The 7,530-nt window shown below is 38.3% G+C and overlaps 2 long non-coding RNA genes across 2 annotated transcripts; both read right to left on the bottom strand.

The window, feature by feature from the left end:
- Positions 1–200: 200 nt before the first annotated feature.
- Positions 201–1,548, bottom strand: LOC136853898 (uncharacterized). Its single transcript, XR_010857563.1, has 4 exons — positions 1,431–1,548; positions 1,023–1,158; positions 760–797; positions 201–567 (listed from the first exon to the last, which is right to left on the bottom strand). It is a non-coding gene; the product is annotated as an uncharacterized lncRNA (long non-coding RNA).
- A 4,621-nt stretch (positions 1,549–6,169) lies between these two features.
- Positions 6,170–7,082, bottom strand: LOC136853897 (uncharacterized). The gene is made up of 3 exons (XR_010857562.1): positions 6,947–7,082; positions 6,679–6,757; positions 6,170–6,455 (listed from the first exon to the last, which is right to left on the bottom strand). It is a non-coding gene; the product is annotated as an uncharacterized lncRNA (long non-coding RNA).
- Between the last annotated feature and the right edge of the window lie 448 nt (positions 7,083–7,530).

Here is a 7,530-nt window from a genome sequence, read left to right as displayed (position 1 = left end):
CAGATTTATTATTTGAAGTGCCGAGTTTTTACCTGATACAAAAAAAAAAAAAAAAAAATATATATATATATATATAAATATATATATATATATATTTTTTTGGTATTTTTTTTCAGGTAAAAACTCGGCACTTCAAATAATAAATATGGATATGATTTCACAACACTTCTTTTATTCAGTTACACATATTAACTTCACTCAGTTATTAAGTATTAAAGGATTAAGTTTCATTCTCTCACTTACTAACGAAATAACAATAACCGACGATGAAAGGGGTTGTATGAAAAAGAAAAACATGCATTCTTTATCATAGATTTTTTACTAACAATTTCAAAGCAAGTGATGCAACAAAAGGCAAAGGGTTCAAAAGCTCGCAACAATAACTTCATCACTGGGTGAACAAAGCCTAACTTTGGAAATCAGACTGAACATCTATATTTGTCAGTCCCGCGTTCCCGATGTTTTGGATACTCGGGAAACTCAAATGTTTTTGCAGACGGTGTACCTAAGACATACATCCATGCAGCAAATGGCTCCTGGCCCGCATGAGCTGTCATTTGCGCATCGCTGAAAAATAAGAAGAAAGATTGTAGCATTCTTTTGGTGCCCCAGTTCAGTTATATAGATCAAGGTTATGTCTGACCATTCAGTTTTTTTTTTTTTTTTTTCGTCAAGTTCGACTATACGACATTATGTTTAAGTATTCATGACACAACTATATCAGTATAAAACCGCAAAAGTACGAAATCTGGAGCTTACAGGAGTAGGTGTCAAGCTGCAGGACCTTCGACATTTCGCTGCGCGGGAAAAGAAGAAACGTGTTATAATAGACACACAATAACAATTGAATATAAGTTTCATTGAATAATTATCTGAAATCATTTAATCCCACAGTCCCAATAGAAAAGGGAAAACCTGGTGAAAAGGTATCAGTCACAACCAAAACATGAGACTGAGAGCATATGAGCGCGATTCACTCATCAACGGAAAGAATACTTACAAAGACAACCGCATTTACTTACGGAGTTTGTCACAGCATGTGAATTGACCAGCGCTGTTTTGGCACCAGTTTGCGCAGTTATTTGGGTGACCGCCTTGAGGTTTGCCGATTGCCACGCCCACCAGCAGGACAGTCATGAAGGCCAGCGTGAAAGTTTTCTGGAAGGGAGTCATAATGCTTGATGGTTTGACATGGTTACCAATTTTGATCACTTTATTGCCAAAGCAATTTATGACTTTATAAAGGAGTCAATCTAAAATTACTATGCAAAACTTTTACATTCCAATTGCTGGCGAAGAAAATTTGAGTAGTCTCGAGATTTTCACTGAAGAGAGAGGAAATCTTGTTATCAAACAAATGGCTTCCATTGTTATTAGAAGAGTAACCTGTAGGATTACTTTGAAGCAAAACAAAATTTTGTTTACGTTACCATTTTGAAGGAGGATCTGGATGAATTCTTCCACATAGAAGCTCAGAAACAATTGCCACTCTGCACCAATCGTTGTGGCTTTTATAGCAAAGATCCAATCAGTAGTTGCCAGGTACAAAGGGACTGCAAACATTTTTGACAGAGGCCGTCAAAGCTATTTCAGCTCTGTAGCCTCATTCATATATGAGTGGTATTTGCCTGGCAACTGAGAAATGCTTTGCTTTGCGCTCATCCACGAATCGGCGAGAAACTTCAAAGTCGTTTTCCCAAAGTAAGCCCTGAGGCTATGTAAGAGGAGAAAGACGATAATTTTCAGTGCTTTCTTATATATACAAATATATATATATATATATATATATATATATATATATATATATATATATATATATATATATATATATATATGAATAGAGAGAGAGAGAGAGAGAGTTATACTTGATGGAATGGAATCATTATAACCATAATACATAATTAAATAAGGCCACAGAGGATACATGTTTGTGTAAGGTGACGGTATTCCCAATATTTTTTTAGTGGTTCTGTTATTAGATACCAAAACTTTTTTTTAAGATACTGGTTGGAAGTCAGATGTGGAAAGGGAGAACTTTTTTTTTGGGGGCGGGAAAAGGGCTTCCTTTAAGAGGGACTTTAGGCCCCTTTGGATGGACAAAATTCCTCCTAAATGGTGGATTGACCTCACTCCATTGCTTCTGCAGCACACCTTCAACTAAAACGGTACCATCTCCACCTCTTCGAACGGTTTACAAGTCACCAAGGAGCAAGGACGCCATATCGGTCGATGGCAACTATTGTGCATGCCTACCGTTTGTTAAAAAAAAGAAGAGCAACGAAGAAATGAAGCATTAAAGCTTCGATTTGCAGTGTGCATGAATGTGAGTGCCAGCGCGAGAAGACGGATGATAAAGGATGCAATTAAAAAGAAAACTGGATATGCACAACGAACTAAAAATTGTCTTCGGACTAGGAAAACTTGTGATATTTGTAGGTCAATGAAGGGGCGGGGTTTGTTTGTTTTGGACGACCCTTGGAAGTATTGCCTCAAGGACTGTCTTGGATAAATTGAATTTCAGCAGAAATATTTGTGAGTTAAGTGCAAATGGTCCAGGCATGGACATTGTGAAAATGCAGGGATATGAAACATTTATTTGGCTGTAATTTGGCAACAGTGGTTAATGTAGAAAGAAGGCATACATTGCAATGATTGAGAATGGAGACATTACTGCAAAATTACCTCTCTGGAAGGAGCTTCATTAATAAAAATGTGTTTCAATACAAGATTATTTTTCACATTAGCCCACGCCAGAACTGTGAACCACAAGAAAAAGAGAGGGAATAATAAGAGTGAGGATAATCCCAGAGGAAAAAAGAAATAGGAAAAGAGTTCCAAAACTAGACAAAGAATATCAACTGCCTGTTGCTGAGAGAGAGAGAGAGAGCAGTCCGACAGGATTAGATGACCGAGCAGGCTGAAACGGAGTATTCATGAAGCATTTGAAAGTCTTCCTTCAAAGGTGTTACATCTAAATAATTTTCTTGTCCTGTAGTACCTTAGTACAAAGTATGATTTATATTTCTAAAACAATAAACCAATATTTTGATAGGCTGGGATTCCAGTGAGACTTGAAATGTACAAAATCTAGGTTAATGCAGGAATCAATCAAGAATAGTGACCTTCGTTTGTGTCTTTCCTCTGTGTTGCTATCTTTCATATCCACAGAACTTTTGAGATACTTAGAACGCATTCTCAAAGATATGCAGCGTTGCAGAAGTACTCTGTGGCTGGCATGAGTACTCAGCAACAAACACAAGAAGAAGAAACACAAACGATAATCAGTGCTATCCTCACTTAAACTAAGATCTCGCGTCCTTCTGGCAAAAGGCTTTACCCTCACAGGGCGCCAACTACTGTATAAGTTTGGCAGAAGTAGTTACTCGGGTACGTCCCTATGTAACCTAGATGCCACATCCTACATGATTGGGGTATTTCCTTACTTAACCTAGATGCCACATTCTACATGATTGCTGTACTTCCTTACTTAACCTAGATGCTACATCCTATATGGTGGGGGTACTTCCTTGCTTATCCTAGGTGACACATCCTAGATGATGGGGTACTTCCTTACTTAACCTAGTTGCCACATCATACGTTATGGGAGTACTTTCTTGCGCATCCTAGATGGCACATCCTGTATGATGGGGTACTTCCTTACTTAACCTAGATGCCACATCCTACATGATGGGGGTGCTTTCATACTTAACGTAGATGCCACATCCACATGATGGGGTACATCCCTGTGTATCGTAGATATCACATCCGACATGATGGGGTACCTCCTTACGTAACCTAGATTTCACACCTTATATGATTGGCAGTCTTGTGGCAATTTTGTTTTTACGTGTACTGTGGAAAGAATAGAATCAAATCTTCTAAAGTTACACTAGTATAGCAGCAGTTAGTGTTTTGTAATGTTGTGAGTATACCAATCAAAGATATTTAGCGTCAGTTATATTCAGTCCAATGAATTCTGTAAATCAAACTAAGCCTTCATATTATAAACGTTTTCATACACATGTATGTGTATATGTTGTTATATTATGTATTTCTTATTGGAACATGCGCAACATCCGTACCAATATAGTGGCAGCGATGTACACTGTTGAATAGTTCATAAAATAGCGTGTTCTGTGGACCTCTCAAATAACTGTGAGCACAATTTCCAATTTTTTATCGTATCTGTAACTTCTCCACCTAATCTGTGCCAAGAAACGATTATTTCCTTTGCCAGCTTTATATCCTCTTTTCTAATGATATAGTGAAATTTCGGTCTCTCATGGTCAAGTTCCCAGATATTTCCAGACTCCTTCTTCTCCTCCCTTGGAAATGTTGTCAATGTAACAATGGGTGTCAAAATGGAACAACATGATAAAGTTATTTATGTTCATATTTAAAGTTTTATTCATTTTGGTTAGCTGATACGTAAAAATATTGCAACGCTTATTGTGCCAGACATATAACTTCCTTTGGGAGAGGTAAACCTCTATCTTATTGTGCCAAAATAGCTTACTAAATACTTGTTTGAAGCCACAATGATAACGACCAGTCCAGGTGCCCCAGACCGTCTTCAGAGAAATATATTAAGTGATGATAACTAAACCATTGATTAGAGAACACCGTCCGTGGGTGGGGTGGGATGTATTGAGGTGGTCAGGAGAGGTAGATACAAAGCTTTCCACGACCTGCCCTATTCATGTAGGATGTGGTATCTAGGATACATTAGGAAGTACCCCAACATGTGGGATGTGGCATCTAGGATTCATATGGAAGTACCCCATCATATAAGGTGTGGCATCTAGGATACATAAAGCACCCATCATAGAAGATGTGGCACTTAGGATACGCAAGGACGTACCCTCGTCATAAAGGATGTGGCATATAGGATATGTAGGAAGTACCCCATCACATAGGATTTACCATCTAGGATATGCAAGAAAGTATATTTAGGAAGTACCCCATTTTGTAGGATTTGGCATTTAGATTATGTAAGGAAGTACCCGTGCAATTACTTCTGCCACACTTGTAGATGGCGTCCAGTAAGGGTAAAGGCCCTTTGCCAGAAGGACGAGAGATCTTAGTTCAAGTTAGGTTAAGGAGGATCCACTTATTTGTTACCACTGCTCTATTCTAGCTTTTTCTCCTTGTATTTGCTGCTGAGTGCTCGCGTCAACCATACATTGGACTATTCTGCAACGCTGTCTTGTCTTTTAGAATGGGATCAGAGATTCCTAAAAGTTCAAAAGATGCATAAGATAGGAAAATAGAGGATCAGACAAGTATTTTTTTTTTTTTTTTTTTTTTTACATTAATTTCCATTAAGAACACTTCTTGATTCATTCCTGCATCTAGCTAAATTTTGTACATTTCAAGCCTCGCTATCAAAATATTGGTTTATATCTGACACAACAATATAAAATCATGCGCTATAACAGGAAACTAGAGGATAAGAAGAGTGTCTAGATATAACTTCTTCGAATGGAGATTCTTCAGTGGTTCTGGAATGTTCCGTTGCAGCCTACTCGGTCAGCAAAAGCTGTCGGTCCACTTTCCCAGCCTCTCTTTCTCACACAAACGCGCGCGCGCGCAATAGCTCACACTAAAACATATCATGTGTTGCTGTTCTTGCAATTTCAAATATTTTATAACACCAATACATATAACGTGCAATGTATAATTAGTTAAAAGATTAAAGTCCTCCTGGGCCTCTGTATGCTCATAGGGCATGCATTGAACTCTGTTTCTTAGGCTGACAGCCAGTGGGGGACAGGTCCCAGTGCCAATGACACGTGGCCAGTGTGTCGCTAGCGTTATAATTATATGTACACTTTATTTCCCTTTGTTTACCGACATAATTCATGGAAGAGAATCGTCTTCTGCATCCAGTTTTGTTTAAGAAGACGACCCGGAGAGAGAGAGAAAAAAAAAGTGTGAATTCTAAAATGTTTGGAGGTGAAAGTCCACCATGCATCCCCTCTACGTCAGCTGTGAGCTACAACTGGCCCTTGCCCGAACAAGTAGCAAATAAGTAAAGTTAATATGTGGAACTGGATATGAGGACTGCTGTGGACTCTTTTCCAGGTCAATTATAATTTGAAGTGCCAAGTTTTTACATAAAAACGTATAACCAGCGTTGAAAGAGGTTGTATGAAATGGAAAACATGCATTCTTTTTCACGGATCTTTTTAATAACATTTTCCTTAACAGCAATTAACAATCTCAAAACAACTGGTGCAACATAAGCAAGGAGTAAACATTCTTAACAATAACTTTATCAGTGGGAACAAAACCTAACTCTGAAAATGAGAATGAAGATCCATTTTGGTCAGTCCTGTATTCCAGATGCTTTGGAAACTTCAGGAAAATCAAAGATTTTTGCAGACGGTGTATCCGAGACACTTATCAGGGCAGCAGATGGCGCCTGCTCCGCATGAGCTGTCATTTGCGCATCGCTGGAAAAAAATGCGTACGATTATACAGTGTCTTGGTCACTGCTAAAATTGAACTTCTTTCTGTGCCCCAGCTGAGTCATGTACATGAAGGTTCTATTCAATAGTTGATTTTTGATGTATCATATTCAAATATATTGCAATGTACTTTAGTATTCCTGAACCACTATATCATTATAAACTCAAAAGATTACGAGGTCTAAAAGTAAAGTGTCAAGTCACTTACCCGAGGACCAGAAACACCAGCTCCTGCTGAAATGGCCAGTTGCACTCTCCAGGTGGTCGGTTGTCAACGGGGCATTTTGCTGTTAGGGAAATTAGAAATACTTTTACAAAAGGTTCACAAGAACAAACGGGTATGGATTGCAGTGACTAATTTGATCTGAAAATTTCTTATTCCACGATCCCAGTAGAATGTGAAAATTTACTAAAAAGGTTACAGTCACAATAAAAAAACTTGGAACACATAAGAAAAGAAAACTGAATGCACTTACGGAGTTTGTCACAGCATGTGTACTGACCAGCGCTGTTTTGGCACCAGTTCTGGCAGTTATTTGGGTGACCACCTTGAGGCATTCCAATTGCCACGCCCACCAACAGGACAGTTACGAGTGCCAACGTGAAACCTTTCTGGAAGGGAGTCAAAATGTTTGATGGTTTGATATGGTTACTAATTTTGATCACTTTATTGCCAAAGCAATTTATGACTTCGTAAAAGAGTCAGTCTAAAATTATTATGCAAAACTTTTACATTCCAATTGCTGGTGAAGAAAATTTGAGTAGTCTCGAGATTTTCGCTGACGAGAGAGAGGAAGTCTTATTATCAAACAATTGACTTCCAATCGTATTAGAAGAGTAACCTGTAGGATTATTTTGAAGCAAAACAAAATTTTGTTTACGTTACCATTTTGAAGGAGGATTTGGATGAATTCTTCCACAGAGAAGCTCAGAAACAATTGCCACTCTGCACCAATCGCTGTGGCTTTTATAGCAAAGACCCAATCAGTAGTTGCCAGGTACAGCTGACTGCACACATTTTTGACAGAGACCATCAAAGGTATTTCAGCTCTGTAGCTTC

Source organism: Macrobrachium rosenbergii, chromosome 28 (assembly GCF_040412425.1).
Source record: "Macrobrachium rosenbergii isolate ZJJX-2024 chromosome 28, ASM4041242v1, whole genome shotgun sequence".
NCBI lineage: Eukaryota > Metazoa > Arthropoda > Malacostraca > Decapoda > Palaemonidae > Macrobrachium > Macrobrachium rosenbergii.
The sequence above is the reverse complement of the archived record's forward strand: the minus strand, read 5'-3'. Positions and strand labels throughout refer to the sequence as shown.